General features: G+C 34.3%; 1 protein-coding gene across 2 annotated transcripts in view; it reads right to left on the bottom strand.

The window, feature by feature from the left end:
- Positions 1-12501, bottom strand: part of LOC114325331 (FERM, ARHGEF and pleckstrin domain-containing protein 2-like) — a 176785-nt gene that overhangs the window by 101180 nt on the left and 63104 nt on the right. The window lies entirely within an intron of this gene.

Raw genomic sequence — 12501 nt, 5'->3', positions numbered from 1 at the left:
TTTTCACTTCACAAAATAATTTTCCTAACAAGTGCAGAAAGTCATACTTTTCCGCACGCGACTGCAGTTTGCCGAACGACGCGGAGTTCGGCAAGCAGTCGAGTGCGGAAAAGAGAGTTTCTGCAAGCGTTAGGAACAATATTTTTTCTACGAGTCTTTAAAAAATGACAAAATCTTAATCAATTAATTTAATTAATATGAAAATACATACACAAATTAATTCTTTGACAAGGTTGTCAAAACCAAACTTTCAGCATAATTGGTTAGCATGACGACGATCTTGGTTTCCATGACGACGATTCAAAACCACTGTTATTGTCTACTGATTTGACTTTCGAATATTATGTCAAAATTATTTTATTTCATCGAATTCTCGCGTTAATTTCGTTAAAACATGAACACAATAAGATACATTTGAAATAAATTAGTAAATAATATCTAAATATTAGTTTATTGTATGTATTATAATTACTTTAAGGCCATATTAACATATCTAAATTAACACGCGTGCGGAAAAGTAAAACTCGTACGGAAAAGTAAAACGCGTGCGGAAAAGTAACAAGCGTGCGGAAAAGTAAAACTTTCTAAACTAAAACGCGTTCGCGAAAGTAGACATTTTTGCACGCTCGTAGAAAAAAGGTATTTTGTGATTTTTCTCTAAAATTGATTGTTGTCGAGTTATACGCGATTTAAAATTTGAAAAATGCGAAAATAGCCATTTTCAAGGCTTAATAACTCGGTTAAAATCCATTATTATGAAAGTCAGAAAGTGACCAAGTTTATAGCCCCCTCTACAAGATCCAGCAGAAATTTTTGTCACTATTTTATTACTAAGCTTTATCTTTAATTATTAACAATGAGCGCTAAGTGCGTATTAGGCGGCCGTCAATGGTGAGTGCTAAAGAGATGCACCATTCCAGCCGTCCAATGGTGAATCTCACTCGCACTCACATTGACGGCCGCCTCAATACACGGTTAGCGCTCATTGTTGATAATTAAAAATAATATTTTATTAATGAAATAATGACAAAAATTTCTTCAGGATCTTATAGAGGTAGCTTTAATCTTTGATTTTTTTTAGTTTCTGACTTTCATAATATATAATATCGTATTTTCGGACAGTTCCGGCGCCAATTACAACTTTAACCCTGTTTCAAGTAACTAGTGTCGATGTACACTAGCCCAGGGGGACCTACGGCTTAACGTGCTCTCCGAGGCACGGTGAGACGGCTCGTGTCATTATTGGAAATGAAAATGGTTTGTCTTTGGTAGGGCTCGAACCCACGTGCACTGGCATATGAGGCCAGCTATTATGCCGTTACTCCACGGCCGCTCGCTCGACTTTCACAATAATTATCTTTAACCGAGTTATTAAACATTGAAAATGGTTATTTTGGCGATTTTCAAATTTTAAGTCGCTAATAACTCGACAACAGTCAATTTTAGAGAAAAAAGGCCCAAAGGATCTAAGAAAAATTTGTACGAAGTGAAAAAATTATTTTTGTGAATTTGTTTAAAATCATTGTTTATCGCCAAACGTCACTAAAATCATTCATTATTGTACTCATTTGCCCTCATTTTCGGCAGTAAAGTATCACTTTGTTGTATTGAAAGAAGAATGTTGCTTTACCTGCCGCGATTATTAATCAAATTAACCGAGATTGAATGTAAGTGGTCAATGGCAGCAATCGATTATTTATTTGAGTGAAATTAAAATTTATTTACTTTAATTATTAAAAATATTGTACAAAATTTATCTTATTATTAATAAAATTTATGTCAAAAAATAAAATTCTGTAGTGTTTCGCAATTATATTCATACAAAATAAATCAAAACTTTACAGATTTAGTAATTAGGTAGGTATACAATATTGATAACTATCGATTAAACATCAAAACCAGCCATCGTGCAAAAGTCATCTGTCATTACTGTCATACGAATATTTTATTTCGTCCAAAATTAAAAAAATTTCCTCAAAGTTGTAAGTAAGTGTTAATGTTTTTTATGATTGACGATACAATTTTGTACGCACCACCTCAATACTCTTTATCGAACGCGTCTGTTGCTCGCTTCGCTTCCTCTGCTCGTAATATCAGACTCGTTCGATAAAGAGCCACTTTACTGACTTGGTACATAAATAACTATTAAACAATTTTTCGACCACGGTACTGCCTAGTACCATCTGTCCGACAGCGAGTATAACTCCTCGTTACTTATAACAGGTAGAATGATAAATGAGGTGTCAAAGGAAAGATTAATATCCAAGGATGGTACTAAAGGTGACAAATTTAACCTAGGCTGTCTATCCGCCCGTCCGCGAATATAACTCCTCCGTCATTATAACAGGTAGAATGACAAATCTTCTTCTTCTTCTTTTTGTATAGACATTACTTTGTCTGTTTTTTCAATGTGCCTCTAGTAAGTTGTCGTTCCATCGTTTTCGTGGTCTTCCCACTGAACGTCCTCCTATTGGGGAACCGTCTCTCGCTGTCCTGACTACATTCTATTCTATTCTTCTGTTTCTTAGCCAGTTATTAATGTTATCCACCTTGCATCTCCGTCGTATATCTGTACTTCTAGCTCTGTCCCATAGAGTCTTACTATCGATTTTTCGAAGGGTTTTCATCTCGGCTGTTTCGAGCAATCTTTTTGTACTCTCTGTGTCGGGTTGTGTTTCTGCCGTGTATGTCATTATTGGTCTGATGACTGATTTGTAAATTCTGCCTTTCATTTCTTTTCCGATATGACAAATGATGTGTCAAATGAAAGCTCATAATCCAAGGATGGTAATATTCATTTTCTTCTTTCATCCATTAAATCCAATATTTCCTCTGTCATCCATCTTTGCTTCCGTGGTCGCTGTTTTGTGAGCATTTCAGTTGCCGTTGCAAGGGCGTGTCTGATTTCCTCCCGAAGGCGAAAGTTAAGGATGTTTAATTATATGACAGTGTGCTAAAAAACAGTGCGAAAAAGTAAAACCCATTTAAAATACATTGTTACTTCAGACACACTTTAAACCCTTTATGTACTGCTATCTATACTTACAATTTTCACACAATAAAACCTTTACAATTACATAATATGAGATAGAGTAGATAAAAATTATTTTTGTGAATTTGGTTAACAAAAATTGGTTAAACAATTTTTCGACCGCGGTACCGCGTGACATCCTGTGTATTGGTTATAAGGATTGTTATACGGATGTACATATTTCTTTGAGTAAGTTTGTGCAAAAAATCGAATCAGAATAATTTACCTAACGGGGGCGACGTTACAGACTATACTAATAAGTAGTTGAAACGGTCAAAACAAAGAAACGCACACTCATCAAAAATGCACTTGAGATTCTCGTATAATCAACATATCGATCCAGTAAGAGTCAACTCCAACTAGTAAAAGTTGATTTAAATTTTTAAAATCAACTTTTACTGCTCGTTTCAGTTGGAGTTGACTCCAACTAGTTGGAGTCAACTCTAACTGAGAATCAACTTGAACTGTAACATATATATTATTCAGTTAACCCCAACGGAAGACACGAAAATGGAGTATGTATAATTTTAAATCAATAAACAGCCAGACATGTTCAAAATGTACCAATATTGGAAAGAATGCTCCTCATAATAGTGTTCCTGCTTTTTACGCTGTCATCAAACACCAAAGTTTTGTTTGTTTGACCATTTCGTGTTAAGGGTTCCTATTGTATGCATATTTTCGGAAATATATACATAATTATTCACATATTTATACTTTTCTAATTGCATATTTACCAAGTTTAGTTATGTATTATAAAATATGTATTGGCAGAAAATGCTTCTTGAAAAAAAATATTTTTCTGACAATATAATGACTTAATAATGTTGTAATTAAGGTTAATATACAAGTATATATGCGTTAATTGATACAATTCAAGAAAATATGCGGTTCAATCATCTGAATAACTGAATGGCTAATTAAAAACAGTGCGTTCTAGTTCCTCGTATCAAGTCAGTTAATTAAAGTTGTGAGTTAAGATTTCTGGAAATCACTGAACACACTTTTAATAGAATAACTCGATAAAATTGTCATTATGTAGTTGGTAAGATCTTACGAAAAACAAATAATAACAAAAAGAAGAATATTAATCATCGTAAGGCGGTGCGGGGTGCAGCTTCACCCCAGACCTCGTTTCTCTCACCTATCTTTTTTAATAAATTTCTTTGACCCCCTCTGTGGCTCAGTGGTAAGAGCGCCTACCTTTGGATCGAAAGGTCCGAATGGTCGTGAGTTCGAATCACACCAGGGTCAGAAATTTTTCGTTTATTATAAAATAATGAATGAAAATAGTCTCTGTCCTTGTGGGATCGGTACTCACCGGAGGGACCGCAGACGTTCGGATACAATTAGCGTCTCTTTGCAAAAAAAATGACGTTGACTTTGCAAAGTAACAAGACACTCAACACACACACTACACATGACACTAGGTAATACCTAATTGGAAAAATCCACTGTACCTACCATACCAATGCCCATTAGTTGTCGAGGCAATAGCTAAATAAATTTTTTTTTGATATTTGTCCATTTTTTTATTCGGATTAAATTCAATTCTAAACGCATTCCACCCATTACAGCATTTAAAGCTCTAACAAAGCTATGGGACAATGTCGGTGTTATTTATGTCACGAGAAAATTGTATTGTATGTAAAAACTTTGTGTTGCTCACACTGTGAAAAATTTCATGTGTTTGTCTTGCAGCGATAATATTGTTTTTAAGAAGAAATGAGTACTTTGTTTGTAAAATTATATCCTAAAAAGTCCTAATTATCTTTCAAATAAGAAGAAATTATCTTTCAAACGGAAGAAATAAAAAGAAGAAGAAAGTTAGCATGGGCAGCATTCGGCAAATTGAACTTTAGGACAAAAAATAATACTAAATAGGGAAATTCAAACGGAAGAAATAAAAAGAAGAAGAAAGTTAGCATGGGCAGGAATCAACAAATTCAACTACATCTTAAATCTAAAGTTTTTGATGCATGCATTATTCCGATATTAACATTAGGGTCACAAACATGGACAATCACAAAAAAAGAATATGAATATACTCACGAGTCACTCAACACGCGATGGAAAGAGCAATGCTAGGCATATAACTTAAGGACAGGAAAACAAACACATGGATAAGACAGAAAACCAAAGTCACCGATGGGGTACAAAAATCATTAAAATGGAAATGGGAATATGCTGGACATGTAGCTAGGAGCGATCTAAACAAATGGCACAGAACAATTTTAACCTGGAGACCATACCAACACAAAAGACCCAGAGGCATACCTCTTATGAGATGGACGGATGATCTGAAACGGACTGCCAGGAAAAATTGGCTACAAGTAGCGTACAATAAAAAACAATGGAAAGACTTGAAGATGCTTATGTTCAGATGTGGACGTGAATGGCTAGACGAAGAAAAAAAAAGAAGATGTTTACTCCTAAGGCTTCTTTTATATTCTTTGGGATGTTGTGCTTCTTTGTTATCTTTTGCACTGGGTTTACTAACTGCTTCACGGAGTGTTGTTTGGAAATTTTCGTGTATTGGTGGCACAGTTCGCGTAAAGAAGTGTTTATGGGTCAAGTTACTGAGTCCCAGCCGCAAATGTGTTATTCTCACTTGATCGGGTCTATTCGCTGTTGGTTGGAGCCACGGTTTCACTAATAATTGTTTAATTACTTTGAGTTTGTTTTGTGATATACCCCACTTATTTTGCCACGCACATCTTTTTGGGGTCCCAAAATTAAAGTTTTCAGCAAAATTCATCTTGTTCGTCTCATTTAGAAATCAAGCAACTGGACTAGAGTACTGGGGATATTTTCACCTAGTTTTTTTCCAGTTGTGTCAAAACCTTTAACTTTACCATTGTACTAGTAGTAAACAAACAAGAGATAAGCGATACAATGTTTGAACTTAAAATTAGTATTATTTTTAGATGAAATTTTTAATTAGTCTCCTCCCGTGAATTTAAAAATGGGAAAAGCGTCGAAAAGTTAATAGAAGAGAGTACTTGGTCGTTAATTTTTATTAAACTCTGCCGAGGAAACGATAAATAACGTCGAAAATAGACGCTTTTGTTCCTCTCTCGGTGCATTTTGATAAAAATTTATGAGATCCTGGAAAGTTGTAAATAACGCCGTTGAAAGTGTTTAAAAACAAATGAAAACGTTTTGAGTTATTTTTGATCGGTCGTTTTGATGATATACGGGGATTAATCAATCCTTTGGTTCGAGGGATTTCTTTGAATTGGTTCCAATCTTATTGGATAATAGGAAACAACTGGTTAGAGCAAAGGATTGTCTCTAGTCCCAAAAACATTGTATGTGGGTACCACAAGGCTCAATATTGGGTCCTCTACTTTTTTATCTTCATTAATAATAATAATATAATAATAATAATGGAGTTTATTTGTAGCAAATAAATACATATAAAATAAACTCAGTTCCTCACTGAAGTTATATGTACAACTTGTGCGTGAGGGTTAAATTTTGATTATAAAACAACATATAATGACATCACTAATTTAAAAATCGATGGAAATTTTTCTTTTGTTGATGATACCAGTATCATTTGGTGCAACTCAAATATTGTATCTCTTCATGCAACTATAACTTCTTATCTACTTACAATAAAAACCTAGTCCGACTTTAACATACTCTTTTTTAACGTGGATAAGACAGTACTATTATTCTAGAGCTCTTCAACCCTTGCTTCTTAATAACAGGCAGATCAGTACCGTTGATTCTGTAATATTTTTTTAGACAGCAACCTTAAACGGTTCCTTCATATCGATTTGTTAAGTAAGAAACTAGCAACAGCTTGCTATGCAATAAGATCTGTTTCAAAGGAAATCAAGTTAGCATTTTCCAAAATAACATATTTTTCTTTGTTCGACTCTCGCATCTTCGATCTGATTTTCCTTTTTGGGGTTCTGGTACAGCAGCCTAATCCGATGTTATTTTTAAATTACAAAAAATTTTAAATACGGTATCTGTTTGGCCTCAGAAGAACAACACATTGAGAAGCTACTTCAATGATCACGGGATTTACACATCTTACTTCTTTATATATTTTCGAAACTATTTGCTTAATTTGTAGACACCTAGATATCCTTCCAGCAAGACCTAATCTTGAGTACTCCACCAGGAATTCAACCTTTGATATCTATTTACCGATCCCGTCCACTGAGTTAGTAAAGAAATCTATAATACATTCTGCAAAAAACTACATGTAACCAGTTGCCAAGGTATTTAAAATGGTTTACCCGTTCTACCCCCTCTCCCTTAAGAGAAAGCAGACCCTGATCTATATTAATCTTTTCAACTGCCAACCACTTTGTCTTTGAAATATTGATTAAGGCTTCCCCGATAACTTGCTTCACTGCCTAGATTTACTAATGTCCGGAGACGTTGTAAGTTTTCTGCAAGAATGGCTGTATCGTCAGCGTATCTAATATTGTTGATTACTGACTTCTCCGTCTAGTCTTACTCCCTCTTGTCTGTCATCCAAAGCCTCCCTAAAGATTTCTTCAGAGTACAGATTAAACAGACTGGGTAACGAAATACTACCCTGTCGTACTCTACGTTTCATGTATTCCGGTGGTGTGTGTTGACGGAATTAATCAAAAATAAGTGTAACAACGAACAGTAATATATTTATTTATTTTGGGTAAACAAGCGTGTTTTGCTTATATCTCGAAAGAGGGTTGTTTGATAGGGCGAGCGAGGGTGTGTCTGCATCGTTCGCATGCTGTGTAGAGACTGACTTGCCGGACCACCAACTATTATGTCAACTGGTTTGTCAACTGTTTGTTTTGCGATAATGGCCAAAAGGGCCATAAATTACTGCAGCTGCGTTTTAAAAGATGAGAACCTTTTTTTATTTTAAGAAGTTGACATGAAGAGTGTGGCAATCTGGCATCGTAATCCATTAGTGTTTCCTTGAAAAAAAGATTAATTTTATACAATCTGTTTAGGGATACATTTTGGTTTCTCGAAATCAACGGCTCTTGTTGGCATATAGTTTGTATATTACATGTGAGTTTTAAATGACTAATGTTGTTTCGTTTTGAGAAAAGTGATTAAAAATTAAGAAAATAAAATTAGCAAAAATAGTAATTAAAGCGTGTGTATCGCTATAGATGGATAGTTTTTCAGTAGGACTATCTCCAACTTGGATGGAGGCTACTTGATTGTAATATAAAGTATACCCTCATACAATACCCTCGTGTAACTTTTTGATATATCTACCAAAATAAGATATCTCATAAGAATGAAAGGCATTATAAGACTAAATAAATACAGCTATGAACACGTAAGACAAGAACTGAATGGGAAAATTAGAAAATACAAAAATAGTCTTCAGCATAATACAATAATTGACATTTTAAACTAAAACAACGTGTTTGAAATGACAGGGCATCATACAAGTCATCTCTGAATGCTTGAAAAACATTTTTACTCGTAGATACGTGTTCATTTTGTCCAGCAGTTAGTTTCTTTTATATCAAGTTTATTCATACACTTGACAAACCTTTTTTTCTCGGACAATTACGTAGATACCTCCCTCATTTGTCTAAGAACAGAAGAATACATTCTCCACTAATTCTCGACCCAATTTCTGGCGCGATGCTTTATTAAAATCATTTTTATTTCACTGTTCGCTCTATCTGTCCCAGTTTCTTATGGAGCAAGAACGGTGGGAGGAGAAGGGGATAACGTGACACTAAAATGTGCTATTTTCTCCAAAGAAAACATTACCGGCACACTTAATTACTTTCAAACCCTGCTGGAGAAACTTGCCTTAAAGTATTTTGCTCTCGCCGAACTGGGGTGTGTCTCTTCCAGGACCGTTTTAAGGAATTGCTGTTCGACACAAATTTTAAAGGATTTGAATCTACAGTATGGTGGAGTATGGAATAAACCCGTTATTTTGTAAGCCGGCGACATTCCTGTAAGGAAAAATCCAGAAACAGGTAGATTTGTTTAAATGAGAATATGGGGCATGCGCTAGCTCATTTGAAAGATAATTAAATGATCTATTCAGTAATATAAACATTAACACACTTAAAGACTAAGTTTTCACTCTAATGGCATATAAAACAACATAATGCTATTCTACATCCCACCAGAATGAAAACAATGGGAACCTTCTCTGGTTACACCTCCGAGGCGTCTACAATTTGCAAGCCATACGGATGCTGAGACTAAGGAAGATGAGGGAATTCTACAATTTACAATTTACGTCCCATCTGCTCAGCGCGGTAAAGTTCCAACGAGAATGGTTCCCTTCATACTCCACACAGAGTAAATGTAAATCAAAAATGAATAACCATTTTCAACTTCGTTGCAAAACGAAAACACAGCCGAACCATATTCTAGTCCAATCAGAAAGTGCTGCAAGCACCCCGACCGGTTTCGAAACTTATTAGTCTCTCATCAGGAGGCACATATGCTGCTCTCCCTGATCCAACCAAAACAAACCCCAGCGTGCAGTCCCGTATTGCAACGAACGAAATGGCATAGATAGGGCATCTACATATCGTTCGATTGTGATGTCACATTTTAGACTTTGAGGGCGATTATCTCGAAGACGGTTAGAGATATCGAAATGCCGTTTTCAGATTTGGATTTAGAAGACAAAACTACATAAGAAACCATCGATAAATCTTCTTTAAGTATTGCAGGAGCGGCAACGCAATAACACACAGACTTTGCGAATTTATAAACGAAAAGTTTTCAACGAAAACTAGCCTACTTACTAGCAACGATTTCAGCTGACGGTTAGTGTGTCGGCAGAAAATAAAATGATTGTGATGTCACATTTTAGACTTTGAGGTCGATTATCTCGAAGACGGTTAGAGATATCGAAATGCCGTTTTCAGATTTCGATTCAGAAGACAAAACTACATAAGAAACCATCGATAAATCTGCTCTAAGTATTGCAACAGCGGCAACGCAATAACACACAGACTTTGCGAATTTATAAACGAAAAGTTTTCGTTGAAAATATATAGAATACAGAGTATAATTATTATTGGACGACAATAAACAAAATTCTAATGTTTATTACACTACAAAACTATTATAGCTTATATTTTGGCCAACATTTGCAGCACGTCCCTGTGTTCTTCACCTTCTTTATATTTTTTGCTTAGACGACTTCCCGTGTTCACCGTAAGCTATTGAAATAATTTTCCACGAAAAGAAAATTAATTTTCATCTTTTTTAGAGGTTTTTCACGTTTAACGTCGGCGTCGCAAGCAAGAGAGACGTAGATTGATTTATAGAGACGCGGTGACCGTTTTACCGAAACTTTAATCTAAATAAACCGTGACATATGTCTTTCATTTAAGAAACATAACTTACTTCTTCTTTTTTTTGTGTAGACATGACTTTGTCTGTTTTTTCAATGTACATACTTCCAGTAAGTTGTTGTTCCGTCGTTATCGTGGTCTTTCCACTGATTGTCTTCCTATGCTGGAACCATCTCTGCCGTCCATTCTATTATATTTGTTGTCATTCGGCTTATATAATAATAATTCTATTCTACTCTTCTGTTTTTTACCCAGTTATTAATGTTGTCCACCTTGCATCTCTGTCGCATATCTGCACTTCTCGCTCTGTCCTATAGTGTCTTATTATCGATTTATCTAAAGGTTTTTATCACTGTTGTTCCTAGCATTCTTTTTGTCCTTTCTGTATCAGGTCATGGTTCTACCGCGAAGCTAGGACAAATATTCCCCGGAAAAAAAAATCCCCACAAATTATCCCTGGACAAATAATCCACAGACAAATAATCCCCGGACAAAAAATCCCCACAAAAAATTCCGGAAAAAATCCCCAAAAAATATTTGCTGCCGAATAGTTTTCTATATAAAATTTTTCTCGTGAATGCAATCGACAAATGTTTTTCAGCCTCAGTGCATGAGAGTTATGATAGCAATCGCCATGAAACCACTTTTAGGCACGAAAATAATGATTAGCAGTTAATATTAAGCATGAATTGTAATTTCGATTATCAAATTTTGAATTCCAATTCCATGTCGAAAATTTCAAATTTTACATGACAAAAGAGTGTTTTTTCAAAAATCTTGGAAAATATGGGGAATGAGCTAAGGCTGTGGGAATCATGTAATATTATTCGCTTAACACGTTCAGTGTTGATGACGCACCGGTGCGTCAAACTAGTTCTTGTAGAGGGACGGATGACGCACCGGTGCGTCATATACCATATCGAATATAATGTTTAGTTATACGCTAGCACTTGTAGTGTAGACCAGCGCGCATCTGTAAAAATATTAGTACATTTGGACGTTGAGAGGTGACTCAAATTTTTTTGCAGAAATTGCTTAAAAATAACTCAAATAATAATATTTGAGTTATCCTCCCTCTCAAAAAGGTCCGGAACATTGTTTAAATATTCAAAATGTCAAAAAATGAAGGAAAAATTCGATTTTTTTCTTCGTTTTTTGATTATAACTTTAAGTGTTCATTTTCGAGAAAAGTTGTACTGACATAAAAGTTGCGTAATTAAATTTACTACAATATAGAATTGCTTAAAAATTTAAAAAATAGTCACCCTTGTTGCAAAATAGCAATAATTGCGAAAAAATCATACAAAAACAAGTATTCGCATTTTACGTTTTTCAACCATTTATGCTACACTTAGGACCTTCATATTTCACCCAGAAAAAGTTTATAATACAGTTAAACAACACTGTAAATTTCATTAAAATCGGTTTAATAGATTTTGCAAAATAAATTTTGCAATTCAGCTTTCGCAAAAAAAATTCATTTTTTAAAATATTACAGGACTGAAAATAAAGCAGATAGCAAGTCTACTAATTTAATAACTAATTTTATTTACTACATACAATTGTTTACGTTTGCATAACATAACATGCATCTTATTTTTTCTTCTTATTATTTTTTTGGACTATGGCCTTGACAATTATCCAGCAACCAGGACTAATATAATTGGCCAATATAATTAAAAGTGCGAATAAAAGTACAGAGCGTAGAAATAGAGGTCGCTTTGCTGAACTTGCACGGTCCCAATAGAAGAGTACTGTATCTTTCATTCGCAATTTGCAAAATAAAAATCGATTAGCTACCACGGCGTCAGGAATTTTTTTAAATAAATATTAATTATTGGTGCTACGCGCAGGACAGCGGATATTTTGCTCTGATTGGGCATTTCAATGACCTTTGATAATGATTGCTACATTTTAATTTTTATTACATTTCGATATAAATAAATAAATTTGTTAATTGCAAAATAAAAACACATAATCTATCCTTTGAAATAACACTTTTTTTAGCAAAAACTTTCTTTGTTCATATATTTTAACTTAAAGTATAAAAGTTTATTATTTTTATATATATGCAATTGTTTAAACAATATTTCACAAACAATAATAAAATTAGTTTGATTTTTGTGGAATTAAAATATTAAAATACAACAAAATATAGAGTAA

Source organism: Diabrotica virgifera, chromosome 4 (assembly GCF_917563875.1).
Source record: "Diabrotica virgifera virgifera chromosome 4, PGI_DIABVI_V3a".
Taxonomy (NCBI): Eukaryota; Metazoa; Arthropoda; class Insecta; order Coleoptera; family Chrysomelidae; genus Diabrotica; species Diabrotica virgifera.
This window is presented reverse-complemented; position numbering and strand designations above follow the sequence as displayed.